The sequence below is a fragment of the Trachinotus anak genome, unplaced genomic scaffold, assembly GCF_046630095.1.
Source record: "Trachinotus anak isolate AG129_WGS33_773 ecotype Australia unplaced genomic scaffold, CSIRO_AGI_Tana_v1 ptg000012l, whole genome shotgun sequence".
NCBI lineage: Eukaryota > Metazoa > Chordata > Actinopteri > Carangiformes > Carangidae > Trachinotus > Trachinotus anak.
Window position 1 is genome coordinate 22,142,522 of NW_027273863.1, and position 23,540 is coordinate 22,166,061.

Genomic DNA, 23,540 nt, shown 5'->3' on the forward strand with positions numbered 1-23,540 from the left:
ACACAGAGGTCTGCATTAATATACATATGTAACATAACCACTGTGGAAGAACAAGCCAAACATGTTAATCTAGATCAATGTGTTTGCTATGGCAGCCACAGATGCCTTCATTTGTCCATTAATTTAAATAGGTGAAACCCCTTAAAAACAAACTAAATTTTATCAACCCTTCATTAACAGATGAAGCAGATTTTAAGAGGTACTCAATGAACACATTATTTCAAGTATTTGACAAATAAATCCATTATCAGTTTAAGAGCTTTTAATGTAGAGCTTTGGATTTACATTAGTAGTAAGAAATATTTCCAGGTGCAAATAAAAGGTATTTTAAGATTCTTATTCAGTAAACAACTGATTAATCTCAAACCTGTGTAGGTTCATGCAATAATTAAATAAAGTGCAATATATTAGGTCTTTCTAAGAGGTTGCCTGCTAATAAATGGATCTTTTTATGATGAGTTATCTACTCAATAAAAACAACAACAAAAGATGGCATTTGGTGATGTTGTGAAGTAGAGTGGGATCATGGGAGTTGTTGTCTTCGCCACCATGACCATCAGCTCCTCCTGGTTAGGATTCCTTCAGTGTCAGTTATTCAGGAGGTTTTGGTGCTCGTCGAATTATCCACAGAGGAATTAAAACAGGTAAAAACACTGAATAAAGAAGTCTTGTGTTAAAAATCTGTGACTGACATTGACATTGACACTGTTCGGCAGATACAAGATGTGGTGGAGGGGCTGGGAGTCTAAATGCCACTAACGTTTGCTAGGGTTGCTTCTCCAAAAACTTAAGAGCCCAATGTTCAGGAGGCTTTTACTGGGAGCCAAACCAAGAGGTCTACTCCTCTCCATAAGGAACAGGTGATCAAATCTAGTAAAAAAAAAAAAAAAAAAAAAAAAAACACTGAAGAAAGCAGTTTCATGTTTAAAAAAAACAGTGTTTATCCGATGCCGTACGTAGACACAGGAGATCTTGTAGGGGCTGGGAGTTGAGCTGCCGCTAACATCTGCTCAGCCTGTTTCTCTGATAAGTTAAGATCCAGATGTCTGATGACTAAAATTCTTAATCTCATTAAAACATGTAGTTAAAATAACATGCAGATAGGGGATAGGACAGACTGTTATCATGATTAAAATCACAGAATTCTCTAGGTTTGAAAATTGCTGGAAACAATTTGGATAATGCAAGTACACAACTCAAAAAATATATATAACATAGGTTTTGTTGGTTTTAGACATTTTAATGCGGAAAAGTAACATAACTTTAAGGGCTTTTTAAAGGGGTAAATATTCCTTAAAGTCCCTAATCCCTAATCCCTTAATTTACAAATTAAAATGGTCTGCAAATTGAGGAGATTAGGAAGAAAAACTTCTAATAACGTCATAATCTAAGGGAGACTTGTAATTATATTTTATAAATTCAAAAGACCATTAAAATGCCATGTTAATAATGACTAAATTAAGAGAACTTTAAAGCAACAGTCAAAGACTCAGAGAGTACAAACTGAAAAAAAAACACACTTATTCACAGACGCAGAAACATACACACAGTGCATTATAGATTCCATCAGACCCCAGACTGTGCTTTCTGCGGTAAAGAGGCTGAAATGAGAGAAGCAACATAAAATGATGTCACCAGGGGGATCAGTGTCTCATCGAATAGCCAGAGTCTGAGGCTGAATCCAGATGGCTTTTTGTAAATAGTTATTTTCAACGCTCGACATGTTCTGCGCCGCAGGTGGCAAGAATATCCATCCACCTCTTACAGCGGTTGCTATCATTTCATTTTATATGGATGAAAAGGGGAGGAAAAAAAAAAGGAAGGGCTACCCGCTGATTCTCACTTTACTCAACACTACTCTACACCACACTTTGGTTTTGTCCACAGCCAAAATATCTTCTTTGTAATTCAGCAGGCATGTTTGAGAAGTAAGAGAGATGACAGGTTGTAAGTCCCCCGATATCTGTCGCTCTATTCCATCTGGAGGTGAGACGAAAAGATGATTTTCTGCAGAGGAGACAACCTGGACTCAGTTTTGAAAAAGTGTCTTGGCTCTGCTAACAAAAGGAAAATTGCAGCGGCACGACTCCCCAAGTCCTACCTGTTATTGCCAAATGGATTTTCTGCACTAACAGCAAAGGCCAGATAACTATCACATTACTCTTAGTACTGATTGACCTGACTGTGTAAGGTCTGCATGATACACTGCACGTAGTGTAAGGAGATGAGAAACAAAACCAGAAGAAATAAGGGAACAAAAACACAGGTGGAGGAGGACACTGAAACAACTCACAACAAGCCATCAAAGTAAAATAAAGCCAATCAAACATGAGGAAAAATAGTCAATAGAAGCTTAAATAAACTTTAGAGCAACTTAATGAACAAATATAGAATTTGCTTGCACTTAACTGAAATTAGAAGAACTAGAACTTACTTCAGATTTTTGAAGGAATAATTACACTTATGTACTATCTTGCAAAGAGTTAGATGAGAAAATCAACACCACTCTCACACTGTATCTATGAACAAACAGCCATTAACTTTGCTTATAAAGACTGGAAACAGGCAAAAAAAAAAAAAAAAGGCCTGGCTCTATCCAGAGGTAACAAATCCACCAGCCAGCACCTCTAACTGTGTGGCCAGAGAGAAAATGAGGCAGTGTAATTAAAGACAGACAATGTGGAGACACTATTAGATGTGAATTCGCCCGAGGTGGTGCAAATTTGGCACAGGTTTCAATTTGAGTGAAAAAAGTGCACTTCATGAAACTGCTTCTAAAATGTACAGAGATCAGAGGAAAACAGAGAGGTTCAATGGAGACAGAGGAAAGAACTAAAGTTCTGAGTTCGGTCGGAGGCTAAGCTGATCACAAACACTGGGCACACTCCCGTAGACACAGTCTGTTGCTAGCCACCTTACCTCTGTACAGCTGGTAGACGGACAAACACAAACAGTCCAGATTTGCACAAAAGGTCAACATGTGCTGTGTTTTCTGTCTGAACAGACCATGTGTTACATTTAACTTGTTTTAGCCATACAAGAAGTGTAGAATGACAAGTCTTGGTTTTACAGGGGATTAACTCCATGTGCATGAGCCATGAGTACTTCTTTGCCAAGTGCAGTGATTTCATGGAGTCCTTCCATAGTCACACAGTCAACAGAGGCTCCTCCCAGTGACTGCAGCCAGCCAATGAAAGTCTTAGTGTTTAGCTAAATGACTGCTGGCTGTAGCTTCAGTGACAGACATGAAACTCTATGATAAACGCAAAAGCAAAAAACTTATTTTCCAAAATGTCAAACTATTTCTAACAATCTTTTAAATTTTTAACTGGCTAGATTAGCTGAGTTGATTTGGGATCAAGGATAAACTTAAAAGGGAGGCAGGAGGAGGAGGAGATCAAGAAGCTGTTCTTGTTAACTTTGCACTTGGTGAAGTCAAAAGTTTTTATGAAATGTTGTGGAGGCTCAGACTTCATTAGTGAGTCCAAAATTTTTACTGTTTTTCCCCCAATTTAGGGATTTGGCCTGATGAGGCAGGTGCATTTTTATATAAAACTCATGGTTTCATGTTTTAATGGCATCTATTAAATTCCAGTGAGAAGCTTTGTGGAAGCTCATGTATCCTTCTGTAAAATGAATTTGGTTGAAACCCTGGAACAAAACGAACTTACGCCAAGTAAATTAAATGTAGGTGGAGGAATGGAATAAAAATGAGCTTATTGGATGCCAGTGGATAGAAAAGGGGAACGTTTTGGCACTTCAGACTTCAGCTCAAAACCAATGGCTTCAGGGTGTTACACGAATACCTCTCTGCCCCTACAGTCCTGTAATGGGGAAAAAAATGAACATGAAGATATATTTCGCTTTTCTCTCCCTCCAACCCTTACCCATACAGATTTACACTGTTGTTGCAGTTCCTGGTCTCCTGCAGTGCAGACCACAGCATTTATGCTACTGTGGTTGTTTGCTCCATGGAGGTCCTCACAAAATAGTGCCATTAAGTCTTCCAATTTACTGTTGAGAGAAACAGTTTGCTTAATCCAGTGTAATCATCTCACTCTTTATCTTGCTGCTCATGGGTGATAGATGTTGATGCATGAGTGTGAGCTGAATATAGCACAGTATCTATGTGCTATATGGACAGACAAACTAAGAGAGGCAGCCGTAGAAGAAGCCGTAGAAGAAGTAAGAGAAGGACAGAAACTATAATTCTTAAAGAAGTCAGTGAACCATAAACATTAGCAGACATTTGCTTTCTTCCCTGATTATGCTCTTTCAGGCCTGCACTTCACCCATCTTCACTTCTTGCTTGTTACGAGGGCTTTTTGCCTTCATCCTGGTCTAAGCAAGTGGAACATGTTCTGTTGGATTGAGGACAGGTGACTGACTCAGACAGACAGAAATATTCTCCTGTACGAGCATTAAAATCTCTTTGCTTGTCTGTCTGCATGTGAAGCATCACTGCTACCCTGCAGTACTGTCCTGAACACACGGTGTATAAATAAGGGCCGGTCGCACGGATGTCATGACTGAGGGAGATATCAGATGTCATCGTGAGTGTGATTGTCATGTGTTGCTTAACCCACAAACACTCAAAGCTGAACACTGGATGAACTTTGGCATGCTATGACTCAAAGTTAGGCGGGATGATAGCCCCCACTGCAGCCTTGTGTTCTGGAGCAGAGCTGACGAAACTTACCAGGAATGACACCAAATCCAAGAGAAATGACCTCACTGAGGGGCACACAGCCAAAGACTATCACAGCACTGAATCAGCCAAGTGACTCAAAATAAATTGTGAGCACAGGGCATTAGATCTCTCCTCCGAATTGCTCTTTGTCTGTTTTAGAGACACAGCCGTGCGTTTTACATCCATCAGGACATTTCATATAAATACAGGGGTTTTATTGAGGCAGATGGCCCTGAAGCAAAAGACAAGGAGCAAGTTTAACACTTATAATGTGTCACAGTGAAACATCATCTTCATGTTGATGTGTTTGTTTTCAAAGTTTTGTAACTGATGTAACTGGTATTCTGTCTGTGATGCTTCATCACTTTATTGTTTTATCCCCAAACAATACAGCTACTTTACAGGTCGACAGTAAATGAGCTCAGTCGTTGCCTCTGAAACAGGGATATCCAAGCTTTCATTTTTCTTGAACCTCTTTACTTCAAGCTAAAAAAAAAATGGTTGCCAATGATGAAGGCAATTAATGGTGTCTAAAAGGAGCCGTAAGCAATGATGCAGTGACTTAATCTGCTTTCTATTGCAGGGGCTATATTGAATCTGTCAGTCTGCCTGGGTGCCACAATAGGCTATTGTTTAGGAGGGGGACATGAGAGATGACTTCTGCTGGCGCAACTGTCTCTTATGTTCACACACACACACCTGAGTACACACACGTATACAGCTGGAATGGGCAGACAGAGACACACTGATTCAGTTATGCACACATGCAGCATGAAGACATTAAACACATGCAGGGAAGCACACACTAGCAAACAGGGATTTAAATCTGCACAAATAAGATCATTTCATAGATAATGAATGAAATTTCAATTGCACAGGGATGTTTTTTAATTTTTTTTTATTTGAATGTTTATTAATGTGCCCTGGCTTTTAAATTAACAACAAAAATAACAGAATGTGCACACAGAGACAAAGACATATTCACACTCAGACTTCCTGCATGAGATACCATGAAGTATGTCTTAGAAACCTCAGATAAGCAGCGCGAGACAGCCACTATACATGCACACTCACAAACAGCATGGATTCAGACACGGACTCACACATAGGCACGAATACTCTAAAATAGGCAACTGAAAGATTAGATAAGCACAGAGACAGCCAGTGCAAAAAGCATACACACACACACACACACACACACACACACACACACACACACACACACTACACATGCTACATTCATGCGTTGAACACACATGCACGAGGCATGAATGCAAAATTCTGTGCGCTCCAAAAGATGCCGAACCACATCTTCTCAGATATGTGTCTTTAGGGAATGTTACGTAGCAGCGGGTTACCTTGGTCTTTAAAGAAACAATGTTTATGTTCAACATATCAGTATAAAATATGTTTGTACTTGTCAGTATATGTCTCGTAGCTGACTCCAACACATCCCAAACAATGGATGGATGGGTCAACAAAACACCTGAATATGACACAGGAGAGTTGTGTTCAATTCCCTACGGAAGTAGCAGTTTATGTGGTTTCTCTTATCAATGACAAAGTTCGACAAAGTTAACCATGTCATTACTGTTGTAACCATGGCAACAAACCCAAAACACCATCTTTTTCTAAACCTAACCAATACATGACCTTTATTATAGTAACCATGACGACAAAGGTAGGTATGCTACTCTTGGTACAGTCCGAATATATACTGTGACCATGACAACCAAGAACCTGTACGCCTGCCGCCATAGGGACGCCATTTATGTTTATGTTAAGGCAACTCATTGCACTGAGTTAAAACATGACAATTAAAGTCAACACTGAGTTAAAGGATGAGACTTTTTCATTATTTAAACAAAAGCACAACCCGTCCCTAACCTTAAGTTATTTTATATGGTATACTCCAGTCAAAGACATCTGTTGTACTGCACTTGGCTGAACAGACCAAAAATGACTGAAGTAATTGTAAAGAGTAAAAGGGCACTTAAGAGAAGTTCAAAGTGTCATACCTCTACACACCCCGACAAGATTGTCAACTGTGCCTCTCTGGAAAGTTTAGAGCCATGTTTCAGTTGTTAGACAATAAGACAAGCTCTTCATTTGAATCATACTAAGGCCTAACAACCCAAGTGCAGTATTGTGATGTCACAAAGCCTAGATTAGAAATTACATTGGCCTAAGGCTAGGAATTATATTTCCTCCAACATGTATTTGGCATAGCAAATTTGTGGCATAACATGTAAGAGATAAGGCTGAAGATGCAAGGATTGTTCCATCAATATTCCAGACAAAAGCTCACAAATAACCTCTCTCTGGTCAGTGGTGTTCAGGAGCCCAGAGGGCCTGCGGGTTAATGACTTCCCTGGCTGCTGCTGGACAGATAGAAAGATGTGTGGAATGAACAGAGCTGTGGCTGATAGAGTCGAGGGGGAGTTGCCATGTGTCCTGGTCGCTGTAGAGCCCTCTGCTCTCCATTCATCAGCGAGAACAGAACCAGACCAGATGAATAACGCACACGCACAAGCCGAGAGCAGTCTGCGTTTCCTGTGTGTGCATGACTGTAGTTTAGTGTACACATACGGGCAGATGCATGACATATGGAGGATGTAGAACACTTGAACTTTCCCAATTTTTCAGAAGGAGACGAGGAATGTGTGACAGGCGTTTGTATATACAATGTGCCTGTGCAGGAGTTTCATACACTTATAAAAAGGGACACAAATATGTATGCAGATGCAAATACACACACACTTACACCCTCTCTGCCTTCAATCAGTCAAATAAACACATACACAGGCACACACTGCCTCTCAAACTACCATTTATTTATATCAGCCACATTTCACAACAGTGTACTGAGCGGGACGATAAACTCAATAAGATCATCCATAACTCTCCCTGTCTAACACAAACACATCATCATCTCATATACAGGAAGTGTAGGATGGTTTGTACACTGAGTGTCAGTGTTGTAGCTGGAAAACAGAAGACAGCCATACTGTCCTTCAGTAAACAAAGGCTGGTAAACAAATAGGCAAGAGAGGGTTATTATTACCCAACAGCACACATTCATACTTCACACACATGTACACACATACACACACACAAAGATATAAAAGGCAGGAGCAGTATTCATTACTGTGCCACAATTAAAAGACAGCACAATGGAACATAAATGACTCTGCGCTCCAATAGCTTAATTGCTAATCTCTTCTTTTAGGACAGTGTTTATTTCATTAGCCTTGTTTGCGCCGATGCTATCTCCCCGTTAATTAACTTGTTTGGATTAAATGTCTACCCTTCATGCCAGGCAAGAAGCAAATAAATGCATGGACCACCATGAATACTACTGCATAAATAACTAAGAAAGTATGAAGTTATTAGCCTATGTGGATTCTTTTTTAACAGAAATAATGAACTGTCACAAACAGGGAGTTAAAGGATTCTGCAGCAAGTCTGCAAACATTTTGTTGGTGGTACATACAGTAGCATGTTTAGTATATGTTTTAGAGGATGACAAATATAAACCTTCTGTTTCACAATACTGTGCAAAGATCACAGTAATTTAATAACACACCCGCTGACTGGAACTTCTCCAAAAGCACAACACAGAATTTATTCTCCTCTTACATTTCACTGTCTATTCTCCTGCCAGAGCATTTCTTCTCTTTCTCCCTGCTATGATTTCATTCATGAATTTCAGGCCTTGCATCATTTATGGTTTCCCACACAGTCACAGCTCGTCTCACTTTCACATTTCAGATCCTTTTTGACCAGTAAACATACTCTGTGAACCAGTCCGCTTTTGGATGCTGCCATTTAAAGCTGAAATGCCTCACTTTCCTCATGTTATGGGAGAGAGGTCATGAAATGTTCACACTGTTTCACAAAAGTGACAGTGAGTCTTTCTTTAGCACACTAGAATTGCATTTATTTTCATTTCTTATATCATTTCTAGGTTAATATTATTTATTGTTGAATTAAGAATGCTATAATATAATGTCTGATGGTAATATCTATCCTTATGAGCTTCACTTTCAGGAGTGCTCAGGTCTCTTTTAGGGGAGCCCCGGTTTGTATGGTGATGCTCAGTGAGCTTTCCTAACAGAGCACACTGACCCTGTGATTGTCTATAGCACATTACAGTGCTGATGGAACTGACCAATATATTTTCATGTTTCAATTTTAAAAGGTAATTCAGATTTCCTCTAAGAACATATTTACCTTCCCTATGCATGCACCTACTGTTATAACATCAAAAGTGGATTGTAAAATGTATTTACAGTGAAAAAGAGAAAATCCTGTACAAATCAAAAGAATCCAACATGCCCTGCAGGTGATGCCACCTTTGCAACCACTTTGCCAGTGCTGATTTAAATCCAAGATTTTTTGAAGCTGTAGTTTGTGGGATTGTATGAAACCCTGCAAGACACATGCATGAAGCTGGCACTACCTTTTAGGAGCCGCTGCTGAAATTCTGTAGGCATCATGGTGACAGAAAGTAACACAACTTAGCATGCATGACGCAGTGGAATTGCTCCTTCCCAACACATTTCATTTTCCCGGCATCTGGTTCCCTGGGTGGCCCGTTACATCAGATGAGATCTAAGATGTCTGGAAGCCTTCACTGGTCCCCATTTGTTTTAATCTGGTGCTATGGTGTTAATCTGTCACTCGGTTGTGCTGCAGGAACGGTGTTCCCTCATTGTGTCAGACTTTTGTTCAGTGAAACGTGAACGTCTGGACTGCTTTATCTCCACAGTTTGAGTTTGTGCCTCAAAGAGAAGTGAAGAAAATAAATGTTTGAGAGACTGTATGCAGGGAAAAAGAACAAGCAAAAGGTTGAGAGTGAAAGGCTAGCAAAGGAAAATGGTGGGTAGAGGTGCAGTTCATCGGTGTATGCTTGCACCTACCACCAAGTGATTTCTTTATCTCGTTTCTCAGTGTTTGGAAACTTGGAAAAGGAGGGGGAGAGAAAAAAGAGGGCATGTTAGAGAGACACAAAGAAAGAAGCATGTTTGCTGGTTTGTGTAATTGTGCCGACCTGATTGGCGGTGAAAGAAAAACGATTTCTTTATCTCATCCCTCAGTACTGGGAAATAGGGAGAGGAGAAGGGAAGGGGGGGGGGTTAGATGGAGAAACAGAGGCAACGCCGGCTGAGGGTGAGAGAGACAGTCAAAGAATGAAAGAGTAAAAGAGTGTGTACTTCCGGATGTGTGTTTGTGAATGTACATGCACAAGGTGTACAGAGGAGCAGAATGATAAAGAGGCCGCAAAAGACAGCAATGAGAAAAAGAGAGGGTGCGATTAGAGAGAGAAAAGAGTGGGCTCTGAACTATTGAACGCCGTATCTGGCTGTGTACCCAGCCATCTGTACGCGGGGCCCTGAACCTATTTAAATTCAGGACGATTGCACTGTTTCTCAAATCCTTCAGAGCTGAATGCTTTTTGCATCCTGCCGAAAGACTCAGAAGAGCAACCCTGTAGCTGAAAGTACCAACACGGAGGGCAGATCTCTTTGTCTGTTTAAAAAGGCAACATTAGCTACCTGGCAAGACACTTCCACACTGGTGATCCTGGAGTTTTTAGTTTGCTTTTTTTACTTAATATATAAATAAACAATGTTCTGTGTGGTGTTTTGCACATGATGCCTAAAGGTTGCATTTCAATCTATCAGTGTGGCCAGTCCTGTGACATCAGGCTATCTGATATGGACAGTTTACCATTACCACTCCCTATCTAAGACAAGTGGTTGTGAGTAGGCACTGCTTGACTATAAAAAAAAAAAAAAAGGGTCACAAGGCAAAACCACTCTGCCTAATAAAACGCTCAGTGCTGATTCTTTGAAGGGGCAGGAGCAAAAATAAAAAAGGAGACAACAAACAACACAGCATTATGATCAGGGTTAGGGTTGATTTATGCCCTAAGCCTGAGCACAAAGGGCCCTTAATTTAACCAAGTGGGGACTTTGGTGACCAGAAAGGTACTTGGGTGAACAAGAGAGCTACTTATGTGCACCCATTCATCAGCCAAAATCAACATATAAGGTTAAAACTGAGTGGTGATGGAATCTACTTATCTCCTTTAGGGAGGCTCTGTAGTTTTGCCTAGTTATTTGTCCAGATGTAATCCTGATGTTGAGTCCGCCTATCTGCAAAAAGCTGGACTCATCAAAACATTTCAGTCTTTTTTAGACCACAGCCATGTTTTTTTACACTATGTGATGACATAGGCAACATAGGCATTAAGTAAAACTTCAACTATGAAACACACAAGACATACACAAACATTCAGTCTGTGTCAATCCATCCATCCATCCATCCATCCATCCATATCCTCAAGCTCCTGCTGTGGGATCTCAGACAGTTGTGCAGGGAACATAACAGGACATTATCTTTTCTCTTGCTCACCTGGAAAACATCCAAAATGAAGCATCTTGAAGGCATCCTAATCAGATGTCCAAAACACCTCAAATGACTCTTTTCAATGCAGAACAATGGTTCAATTCAATACCTCGAAACATCTGATTGAGCCCAGGTTTTTTCCAGGCCTAACTCAAAACTCATGACGATACCAGAGGTGAGGGTCGCAATACATTGACAGGTAAATTGAAAGCTGCGCCTTTAAGGGTTAACTTCAACTTCGCCAAAGCAGTCTGGTACAACACTTGCATGTTGGGGCTGGACCTATGCATCAAAACACCCACCCCTATTGTTTTCTATGCATCTCCACACACTGGCGGTGATGAAACATGCTGCACCATATCAGGATTCCCCACTGTCTCCAGAAAGCTTTCACTTGTGTGACTATCTTGATTTGCTTTCTGTATGCACAGGATATGTAATACATACAGGCATCCAATGAGATGCATCATATAACTACATCGTGCAGCCAGCGTGTTTCAACCCATTTCTCTAGCACACGTCGGTAAATTGTGTCAGAGCATCTACAGTACTGCCATGGCTTCGACTAAATGACCAAAATCTAAATTGTCTTAATTTGTTCTGGTTTGTTATTTACATTAAATATGTAGAGTCTCTCTTACAGCAAGAGTCCATAAACTCTGAAACAATGATCCTTGCCAGCTCGGGATAACACACGCAGCCATCAAATCAGTGCATCTCATCAACACCTATTCCATCAACACTTGGTTGCTGACACTCAAGGGCAGCTTCCAATTTCAGCCAGTGATAGATGGGCTGGTTGGACAGGGGGAGGGGCGAAGAACTCCAATCAGGGGGCTCCTCTGGGACTGTTATCAATGGGCTACTTCCTGAAACATCTGCCACACAGTTATCCATCATCGGACAACCACAGAAGCTGTCGGGGGGAATGATGGGCTTAGGCGTGAGGTCTACGGCAGGAGGCGGACACGCGACTACACCTTCTGAGGTTTTCATCACTGTATTTTGTCATTACATGATCAAAGTGATAGCGGGAGGGGTTGGTATGCTTTGACAAGTACAGTATTCTCCACCTGTAATAAATCAATGATTTCCTCTGATGATAAGACAGTGTGTTGATGTATTTCTGTGCAAGTGCCTCAGAGATACTGTACAACCAGGTTTATCTGATCTATGTAGCGCATGGAGGTTGCTCCCAAGAAAGCGAATGCCTCAATAAAGCTGAAATGTATTGTATCTCCAGACAAAAATCTCATTTAAAATATGAAACATTAATTTGGAGAAATGAAGTGCTTTTAGGTGCATGTACCAGCAAGGAAATTCTCTGTAACCTCATTCAATAAAGTGAAACCTAGCAGATAGAAAAAATAGAGCGTAGTTGATGTATTTCTGCTGCACCTTTTGATTCTTACTTTGGAGAAGTGTGAGGCTAGGAGGATTAGACATGAGAAAAGTTAATAAGTTGAAAAGTTTGAAGGACATTTCTCTATTTTCCTTAATGAACTCTCAGATTAATACAGATGTTTTTGAAGGTGTTTTCTATCAATTTAAAAAGCATATTATCCCTAAACGGTACACCCTGTTAGCACTTTGCTTTCGCTCGTTGTGTGTGGAGTTCAGAGTGATATAGTCCATGGCGTTTAGTGCGATTACTCCAGATGCTGCCTGGCGTGTAACTAATGAGTCGTGCTTCACCCCGGGTCAAGTCTGAGGCTTCTGCTGGGGCTTTGAAGCTTGTTTACCCTCCTGCCTGATGCCCATGAGGCCTCCCTGCTTCCCTCCTCCTGCACCGCTTCTCTCCCCACATACCTGCCAGACAAATTAAATACCTCCACTGCAAAAAAAATTGAATAAAATGAAAAAATCACAACAGTATCAAGTTGAAAGTCAGCTTTGAAGGCTGAAATGTCACAGACTTGTTCCTCATCAACAGCTCTGCATATTTTTTATTTATTTATTTATTTATTTATTCATGTTTTCTTTGCACAAAATTAAACTCCCTATCTCCTCACTCAGTGCAACTTGCTCTGGATGATTAATGAGTAAAATGGAAATGGAGTAGTTCATTTTGTATGTAAGTAAATGACAAGCTGCTTCAAGCTAACGCTACCGCCTCAGGTGCCATTTTGCAGGAACATCAAAGTTATCATCAGAAACAAAGACATTTGTTTAAGGAACAAAATTTGGTTGCTTATAATGTTTCCCAACTTCTTAAAGAAAGTCCCGTCACATGCACCAGCACTGTAACTATCACTACATATTTTGAATTAGATGTTACTTGGTTTGCTGAGAATATGACATGTAAAATTCATGCTTTGGGACATTGTAACGGAATAGAAAATTCATAGTGTGTGTTATTTTCAGCATCTTTCATATCTGAACTGCAAAAGTTCACCAAATGAAAAAAAAACAGACTTTCATTCCTCTAAATGGTTTTCAGCTTGACTGGGTACTGAGAGCATAGGTGGTCATGATGTGGAATAGGAGTTAAGGACATTTGAACAGCTGAACAGCTGATGACTTCTCATTTACATACACACAAGACATGTTTTATGTTTTCAGCATGTTGAGCTTACTCAGTAAAATTAGTTTTTTTTTAAAAATGACACTGAGTCAAAGCTGTAGGAAAAAGTAGGAGAAGCGTTAGGCTAGGGTAAGAGAAAAATGTAAACAGAAGGATGATACACACACTGCAAGGTTTAAGGTGACCATGTACATTTGTTGCATGCCCCACCCCTCCCCCCCTTTCTCACTGCCCTGATTTCCTGTCAGCTCTCCTGTCTGTTTTCCTAGAAAAGAAAAAAGAAACACTCAAAATAATGTGCATGTGTATGTATGCGTGTCAAATGTATCAAAATGATATCAAAAGGAAAGTCAGAAAATGATGTGTACTATGAGCTGTCCCTGTGTTTTGTAAGATTATGTGTGGGAGCTGACACATTAATGGATACTTCTACTGTAGAAGTAGGGACCCCCACATGTTTTCTGAAGCTGCATTGTATTACACTAGAACAGTACATACATGAAATGATCAAAGATGGGAACATTACTCTAACAACAACTTAATACTGATGACTAATGACCCACAACCAGCTTACACACGTACAACCAGTTTTGAGTCAAATGTTTCACATTAAAAGGTAACAAGCCAAACAGGTTGGGGACGATGTCTCTATGCAAACAAAAAACATGCAATACATGAATCTATGTATGACATATAAGCTGGTCACTGCTTACACCCAATGTACAAAATCGATAGAACATCTGCAAGGTCCATGCACAGCATCTCCAAAGGACTCCACCAACATCCCTGTGCAATGAATTTTCATAATCCTGCAAAAAATTCTAGACCCCACAAACTTCTTCTCAATGACTGCAATAAGTTCACTTTGGTTTTTACAATCACCATCACTGAAGCCTGGCTAGATAGTGGACAAAAAAAGGAGTTAGCATCTCTGTGACTCCTTTGCACTCAAGGTCAGCAGAGGGGCAGTAATCCCTCCACACCTCTGCAATGGAAAAGCAAGATGGTCTCTTGGCACATTAAGGAGGCTACCTCCTCCTATCCTACTCCCCCAAACCCCCAGCTTTATTACAAGTGGCTGAAAAAAGGCAATGTCTGAGATGGATAAAGGTAGGGCAAAGAGTCAGGCGGCTCGGAATCAGATGAAAATAAAAAGTCAAGGAGGATTTCAGGGGATTTGCAGCTTCTAGCTCAAGGTTCACTGCCAGAGTTGTGTGTGTGGGTGTGTGTGTATGTGTGAGAAAGAGCAAGATATGTGAGGGATTCAGACTTGACCTTGCCATGCCGAATCCTATTTCCCTTTGGCTGTTGCCCAGCAACATCACCTTGACAGCAAGAAATGGTCAGAGAGAGACGGAAAGAGGGATAAAAACAGAAACAGGTCTCACACTCACTTGATACTTTCATATCACCCTTTGCTTCAAAGCCACATTGCTGCTTGTCCCTCCACAACTACCGTTAACAGGGGTTTTATTTTCTCCTTTTCAGCCCTCATGGGGCAGGTCAAAGGTCAGAGGGCAGCCAATAGGATCCTTGGCCCCTGGAAAAGGGGGTTTAGCATCTTTAATCTGAGAGAAGTTATGGTCTTCACTTGTATCTGACCCTGGGGAAGCAGCAGGGCAGTAGCTAGTCAAGATCAAAGTCGTCCTGCAGGACAGTGGCACATATGACCAAGGATGAGTCTGTACCCCCTCCTAGATAAACATGATGTAATATCTGTGTGAGCTTGCAGCTGACCCCAAGGGGTCCAGCCGCTTCACCCTGGAGTCCCAGCACAATATGCCCCCCCCTCCCCACAGTCATCGGCTTCGATCAAAGGGGAAGGAAATGATTGAGTGGCTTGTAACTCCCATTGAAGCATTTAATAGAAAGAAGAGAAGGCTGACACCAGGGCAGGAAGATGGTAGATCACTGAGGTGATGGATCCACAGGGGCCATGTGTGATCTTGAGGGGCTTATGCTGTAATAATAACTCCTCTGTTTACATGGTAGTTATGAATTGTCTGTTAAGTGGTTAAATCACAAGATATGTGAATTACATGTTATAACCTTTTGCTAGTGCATATCAGTAAAATGTTCATACTGTTCTAGGACTGTACTGCTCCAACTCCATGGTTGGTCCTTACACAAGCAGATTTCTATTTGGGTCATTCAATGAAAACTCACTACACCTATCCAGCCTACCAATCCAGGGTCCCAATTAGACAGATGCATCGTTTGCTTGCTGATTCAGTTATGGGTACAAGTGACAACTAGAGACCATCTTGCGATGGGATCCCACCAGCTGCAATGCCCTTCAACATGCTGATGTGAACACTCACTACTCATTGGTTGACCCACCCCAATCTTTAAACTCAGTTGAAAAAAAATCCATAGTCCATAGACATAAAGAATTGCCGAAGTACTAGAAACTGCCTCTGTGGTAGTTTGAAGGGGAGGCAATTTTGGTGATTGCTCTAGGCGATGCACTAGAAATCCGTTGTGGTTTCTAAGCACAAGTTCTGTTAACTATGCAAGCCTCAAATTTTACCTATTCCTCCCTTCATCAGTCAGGTGGTTTTATGTTGTTGAATCAGTCAGTGGGGCACAGACCTGTATGAAGTGCTTAGTCTTCAGAAACTGGCAAAATTGGAGAAATTCAGTGATGGAAAATAGCAATCTGGCTTCTTAGATTTAGCCAAGGATGTAAGTTATGGCATGTACTGCATTCACTACATGTGTTGATATAACACTGAATAATATAACAATTTGCTCTACATGGAAGCATTGGTGGTATAGTGGTGAGAATAGCTGCTTCCCAAGCAGTTGACCCGGGTTCGATTCCCGGCCAATGCATGATACATTTAATATTGTATGGAAGTGTTGGCCAAGGTACAGAGGCTTTTTCAGTCAGTTTTAGAATAATGAATACTGAGGAAAATGCTTCAGGATTTGTATGCAAATTGGGATTAGTGTGTCTGACAAAGTACCCACTACATTTCTGAATGGAACTACTTCCTATAAGTTTATAAGGTTCAAACCCCAGGCCAAGAAAATACGGATTCACACAGCCTGTTGGAGGTTTTCCTCTATGTAGATGGAGCATTCATCCATCTTCTATATATGCACAGTTAATCCTTTCCAGGGAGACTAGAGTTAGGTATTGATCCAGGTATAGATTAGATTTAGGTATTGAAACAAGCTATAGCAGACAGGACGAGAAACACACTTCGGAGTTCACTAGTTCAACACAGTTTCAGAACCAAATTTCCTGGCCGAGAATCACAACCAGACCACAGCACTGAATCCTAACCACGAGACCATCAGGAAGCGATGGCAAGTCAGGGATCTGGCTGGGCCACAAAAGGACGTGTCCCTAAGCCATTCCTGCATTAGGTGTGCTTGGGGTCATTGTCCTGTTAGAAAGTGAACTTTTGGCTCAGCCTCAGGTCTTGAGCTCAGCTCCGGAACAGGTTTTCATTAAGGAAATTTCTGTCCTTTGCTCTGTTTAGTTTACCCTTTCCAAAAATTCTGTTTTCATTTTGTTACGAAAAATTGAGTGTAGATTGATGAGGGAAAAGGAAAAAAATTGAACAATTTTAGCATAATGTTCCAACAACAAAATTAATGAACTGTAATTTTTCCTCACTTACCGGTACATCGGCCTTAGCTTTCCTCTCGAGTTTTGAGTCATAACTTAATATATACAAGCATATATACTCTGTGTGAATTTTCACACACCCCCACATACAATGGAGTCCAAAAGTCCCATTCAGTTGAATGGGAAAGTCGACTAAAGTATACAGACACACACACACACACACACACACACACCCAACCACACAGACACACAGACATACACACACTTTCTTCTGCATGCTGCAGGCTTTTGGCACGATGGGATCAGAAAATTGCTTTAGTTCATAGCAACCAAGGCAGACATATCTATCTATATTATATCCATAACAGCAGCATTTGTGGATAGATGGGCCCTGGCTTTTTATTTTGATAGCACGTAAATGGACAGACCCATCTAATGCATGTCAAACAGCCTCGTTTCAAAACATGATAACAAAGTGGAATTTGCTCTGAGGATGTGAACAGAAGTGAACATGAGTTCTTACAGAAGATGTGATGCTTGTAATACAATAAAGAAAACATATGTAAATTTCATGTATTTGCTTTCAATTTAGTCAAAGTTTGTTTGGTTCTTCAGGACATACATTTATAGAATCATGCCCAACAGCCAAATCTAGACATTTCTGATAAGATATTATTTGCCTCCAATTTTCTTAATCTCTTCCATCATTGTGTAACAGAAATGCAAAAGTACTAATCGGCTTCACGCGAGACCTGGGACAATAGCTTGCAACATTTTAGACTCTAGCATTCCTTGCACTCTGTTACCTGGTATTCCTAATGCAAACCTGAAGGAAAAAGTCAAACTATACTTTTTTTTTTTACCTTTTACCAAGCAGTGTGTTGCATATTCAAAGGTATTTTTGTGCTATGATAATGTTTGCTTAGGGCAAAACCAACATTTAAATGCAATAGTTTCACGGACTCCTATTTTTCACTGCCCTAGCCTAGGGCAAGTCTGGGTGGTAGATGCTGCAGCCTGTAGAAATAATGGATTTAAATGTTTGTTTTGCACCAGAAAAATATCTTACCATTCCAGGCAGACTCTGAATATCTGTTGGATGATGAATATACCTTTGAAAGTACAACCCACTGGTATGTAAGAGACCAACATTTTGATTTTTGTCTACAGTTTGCATACGCTATGCAACTAAATCATATAGTAACAAATGGAGTGCTGATGTCACAAATGTAGGTAAATATATGCTAGGCCGTAATCTGAGATGCATCACTAACCACACTCTTTGATCTCCAACAGTCCGCATACCTTTTCTCACTGCTCTCCCTTCAGTAAGACCTGTCTATAATAAAGAAGAATTCAGTGAATTATATGGAATTACAGAAAAGAAGAGAAAGGCACAAAGTTCAGGAGCCACTCTGATGTCAAGAGAAAGTACAAAATGAGATCTTTTCCTTGGGACATCTAAAAGGACCAGGAGGTAACATGCCCAGCTTGCATGTGACACAAAAATCAATTATATCAGCAGATTTGGCAGCCGATGGACCACGGCAGATGTGAGCAAAGGTTAAATGTCAAATCACTGCAAAACATTCACTTGTTGAGGGAGATCTATACGCAGCAGGGTATGAGCTCCATGTCATTAAAGAGCTCCCAGAAAGGTCAGAGGAAAACATGGAGACACAATCTCTGCAGCTTCCAGTGAAGAATCAGGCCATCAGACCGGATCACACATGTCTGCAGACACGGTCTTTACCACCACAGAGGATCCTTATTACAGTAACTGTCAATGTCGGGCATTCAGCAGATGCTCTTATCAAGAAGACACAAAGACGGAAAGTGGAAGTAACAATCAGTCCAGATCATCTAAACCACTACACTTTTTTTTTTTTTTAACTTTCTCCAGAATTTGATTCGGTGAACCCCAGCATCCCTTCCTCTTCCATTTTGGTGATATCCAGGTTGAGGGATTTCTGGTCTTTTTTCAAAATATATTTTATACATGTGTACATGGCTGCAGAACCAGGGTATCAAGTATATTCATTAATAATTACATTACAAAAATATATGCACAACCTAGGAAAGAGCAAGTCGAACCAGAAACTTGGTCTGGCTGTCTACAGCAGACAGTTCAGGAAATAATTTTACTGTTTAATAATAATTTTCTCTTTCAAATAAGTTTGGATAACCTGAGGATTAGTTTAAAACCTGATCGTCTGATGGCTTGTGTTTGCCTTTTTAGCAATGTCCATATCTATGCAATTCACTTGCTGAATAAAATGCATCTGTTGTGAAACCGCCTTTTTCAAGCTGTTGACACAATGGTTATGTGCACCTCAGATATCTAAATTCTCACCTTTGACTGAAATTTAGCAAAAATGATGATGTCTCAAGGTTTCAGGAACATGTGGTTATTTGTACAGTTTGTTCTGCAGCTGTATTTGAGCAACCCCCCCCCCTCAAAAAAAAAAAAAAAAAAATCATGTCCAAACGTATGCTTGTTGCATAAAAGGAAAATACAAGTCTTTGCAAGGCGGTGGGGGCTTGGCAGCTTCGCTTATTAAGCTGGACATGAGAGAAAAGAAAGCTTAAAGAGACTACCACAGCACAGTCTGTATTTAAAACACATTTGAAGTCTGTTTCCCCACAGTTCACTGTGTGGAATTCCCTTCTTGGCAAATGTGAGTATCTCATAAATTTGGTATGAGAGAGAGAGGGAGACTTGGAATGGGAAATGGAACTCAAAGAAAGGAGGAAACAACACTTTACAAGAAAATTTTCTATTTTTACATTAAAAAAGGAGCTTTCAGATATCCAACATGAAGCTTTACAGCTGACTTGTGGTCACAGCAATCACAGTACAGCACACACATACAATATAGCACTCCCACAAAATAATTTCCTCAACACAGCTTTAGTGAACTGGATGGCTAATTTCATTGTCCTACAATTGGCTAAGCTGAATGCTGGAAGAAGAAGACGACGACAATGTAATTAGCCGTTTTACTATCATGTCTGACCACAGGAAGCCTAATTGTTTCTGCTGACGGCACAGACAGCAGGTCGGGGGGTGGGGGGTGTGGAGGGACTGAACACCCATTTGTTACAGTCCCTCTTTAACATGGGGTTAAATACTGAAAAAATTCTATTACCACCCCATGCAAAAAAATCCTATATGATTTACATATATGCAAATTGGGGCAGTTCAGCAGTTTAAATGGTGATTAGAGTGATCATGAGATGGGTGTGATAAGAGGTATGTTTAGCATATGTAATGTCTGACTGGAAATAAAACTCTTTTAAGGGTATTAACCCTTGTGGTACATGTAATGAGTATGATCCAGTGCCATCACGCAAGATGAAGAGCACATTATGCATGTCTCTTAAATATGTCTCAGGTAGGTTACAGGCCCAAATAGACCATGAAGCCACAGCAGGAGGGGTTTGTCTTATCTGGCTCTTTGTCTTTGCCTGAGTCTGACAGCTGGCTGTAGTGACCATGTTTCACAGGCTATAACATACCCTAACATAACAATCATAATCCAAAATCTAAGTAGTGCATTTACATTTTTAAAACGAACGTTTAAATTCGATTTTGAAAAGTGTAATACATTTAAATTTTATTTAGTATTGTTCCCTTATCATTTTTTTTTTTTTTTTTAAATCCATTTGTTTTGTATGAGCAGCTGCCCATATCACAGCTCTTTGTATTTCTTAATTGCCTTTATATGATGCAGGTGCTTTACCTCAGTCCATTGACATTTTTTATGAATTATTCAGTATTTTACCCATGATGTTATTTGGAGTTGAGGATATTTATTCAGCCATTTATATCACTCTATATGACAAACATACAACACAATATTCATGATTTTTGAGCATCAAAGTTCATTCTTAATCTTTGGAACAGTAGTTTGACAAAATAAGTCAGAATCCACTTACTTGTCTTTTCCCCTAAGCTTTAAACCTCATGCTACTTCCCTGATCAGCATCTGCTCAGTTGTCACAGAGGTGGTTGATATGATCAGTGGTGGGGACCATCCTACACAAAGCAGAACATCTTGTTAGTGAAGAGGATTGAGGCAGGTTCAGCATGCTTTGGATAAGGGGGTGGCTTGGTCTCTCTGTGGTACATGAGCAGCAACAACACGCAGCTCACGGAAGCTACAAGCACCCAATTGGCCCCATATGCATCAAAAATCATATCATAAAAACCAAACTCCTTGTTGTTATCACTCACTCAAGTCTGAACACACATGTTTAATACACATATTTCTAAATTCAGTCTGACTTACTCTTTCAGACACTTCCATTGTAGCTGTTGTTCACTGTGAATAAACTTAGACAGCAGAAAAAAAACGCTCCTCAGAATTCCAGAACAACTGTCTGTACATCTGGGGCGCCTTGGTGGCTCACCTGGTAGAGCGCATACCATTAAGGCAGCGGCCCTGGGTTTGAATCCGACCCGCGGCCCTTTGCTGCATGTCATCCCCTCTCTCTCCCTGATTTTCCTGTCACTCTCTCACTGACCTATCCAATAAAGGCATTAAAAGGCCAAAAAAATAACTTAAAAAAAAACTGTCTGTACATCTGTGAGGATACTGGAGACATGAACTGGTAATAGTTCATTTGGCACTGCAATGATGCCAGTTGGTCAAAATAAAAACAAATACAGGCTTTAAAATAAACATAAAAGGCTTTTTACATATATCTTCACTTCAGACAGTGTGCCTTTTTTCCATTTTTGAGAGAGGCATATTTACTAAGATTGTTGCCGTCATGCATACATTTTAACATGGCCACTTCTAACCCTATTGGGAGACAAAAGACAGTTTTGCTTCAGGCTACAAGCTGGACTGCAGTGTTTGGGACAATTTCAATCTCTGCTGTAGCTGAAGCATGGCCTATGTGATTGAAAAAGCTATCTGGAAAAGCGTTTATGCTAGTGGGAGAATCGTTAGCCGCAGCCTTGCTAGCGCCAAATCCCTTATTTAACCTTTTGTTTCATTCGGTCTCTGCAGACCGAGATAAGCTGGATGTGTGGGCTAAGCACAGACTAACCCTCTCAGCCATTACATGCCGTGACTAGTGGCCAAATCTGGACAATGATGGTGTGGTGGGCGAGCTAGCTGGTTTTGGAGGGTAGTCTGTTAAAACACTGGAGGTTGGCAGGACAAAGATATTAAGGATAGCTGAGCAAAATGTGAAGAAACTGAGTGTAATTCATTCAAGTTAAGATTTCTGCATATAAAGCTGCCTTAATCATGGGAATCTTCAGAGAAAACATGTAGTTCAGATATTTTTTGTAAATCACTTAAAAAGCAACATTATAGGTTAAAGCAAGGCTGCACTTTGGTATCATCTCTCAACTGATGATCAGCCTGCAGATTTGCTGTGAATACTTGGAATTGATCATGCTGTCAACTCTGTAGCACAACATTTTCACAACAATTGGCTCTCATATTGACTGAAATCTCAGTGGCTCCACAATAATCTTATTCAGCTCCTATCTTCTAACAGTGGCAAAAACTTAGAGTAAACTATTGAAAGCTATTTTTCCAAGAGATAAAACGAGAGACAGTCCATCCCAACAGAGAATTGGAGAGATGAAGAAGCAAAATAATATGTCAAGTCCCTGTAAGATATTGAAGTGGGTCTAAATTTGTCTTAAATATGGAATAAAAAAAATATTTCTCCAGCCTGAAAAAGCTGTGAAACTCTTGAACCCCTTTCTCAGACACCAGTCACTTTAAAACTCTTTTATGGGGATGTAGGCTGTGTTCAAAAATAGGTTCAATAGAAGTTAATAGAGACCTGCTATTAATTAAAATGACTGATTAAAGGTATCAATTAGGAAAGGGGTACAAAATAATTTCCAAGAAATAAGATATACCATGGAACACGAGAGAAGAACAGCATCAAGAAGTGGAGAGAATATGGCACCACAGAGACATTACCAAGAACAGGACTTCCCGCAAAAGCTGATAAAAAGACAAAAAGGTTGCTCCCTATGTGTGACAAGAATCTCCTGTATTCTTCCTGTCTGGGCTATAGTGAGACGAAAAACATCCAAATACATCCTCTCTCCCAAAACTATGGGGGAAAATAAGTTATAGTCTGATGAGACCACAGCAGAACTTTTTGGCCATAATTCCAAAAAGGTATATTTGGTGCAAAAGCAACACAGCACATCACAAAAAGCACATCATACCCACAGTGAAGCATGGTGTTGCCAGCATCATACTCTCAGCCAGAAATGGGACTTCAGTCAAATACCAGTGAATTTGGCTCAAGACCCTCAGGCGTCTGCTGTAAAGCTGAAGATGAAGAGGAGT

General features: G+C 40.3%; 1 protein-coding gene and 1 non-coding gene across 6 annotated transcripts in view; one reads left to right on the forward strand and one right to left on the reverse strand.

Annotated features, from left to right (window-relative positions):
* Positions 1–23,540, reverse strand: part of LOC139629823 (neuropilin-1a-like) — a 177,891-nt gene that overhangs the window by 151,721 nt on the left and 2,630 nt on the right. For 4 of the 5 annotated variants that reach the window (XM_071492704.1, XM_071492710.1, XM_071492709.1 and 1 more), the window contains exon 2: positions 21,148–21,247. The gene's annotated coding sequence lies outside the window, so the exon portion shown is untranslated. Of the gene's footprint in view, positions 1–18,513; positions 18,548–21,147; positions 21,248–23,540 lie in introns of all 5 variants that reach the window. The other variant, XM_071492705.1, reaches the window with a different exon arrangement.
* On the forward strand, positions 16,392–16,463 carry trnag-ccc (transfer RNA glycine (anticodon CCC)). The gene has a single exon. It is a non-coding gene; the product is annotated as a tRNA-Gly (tRNA).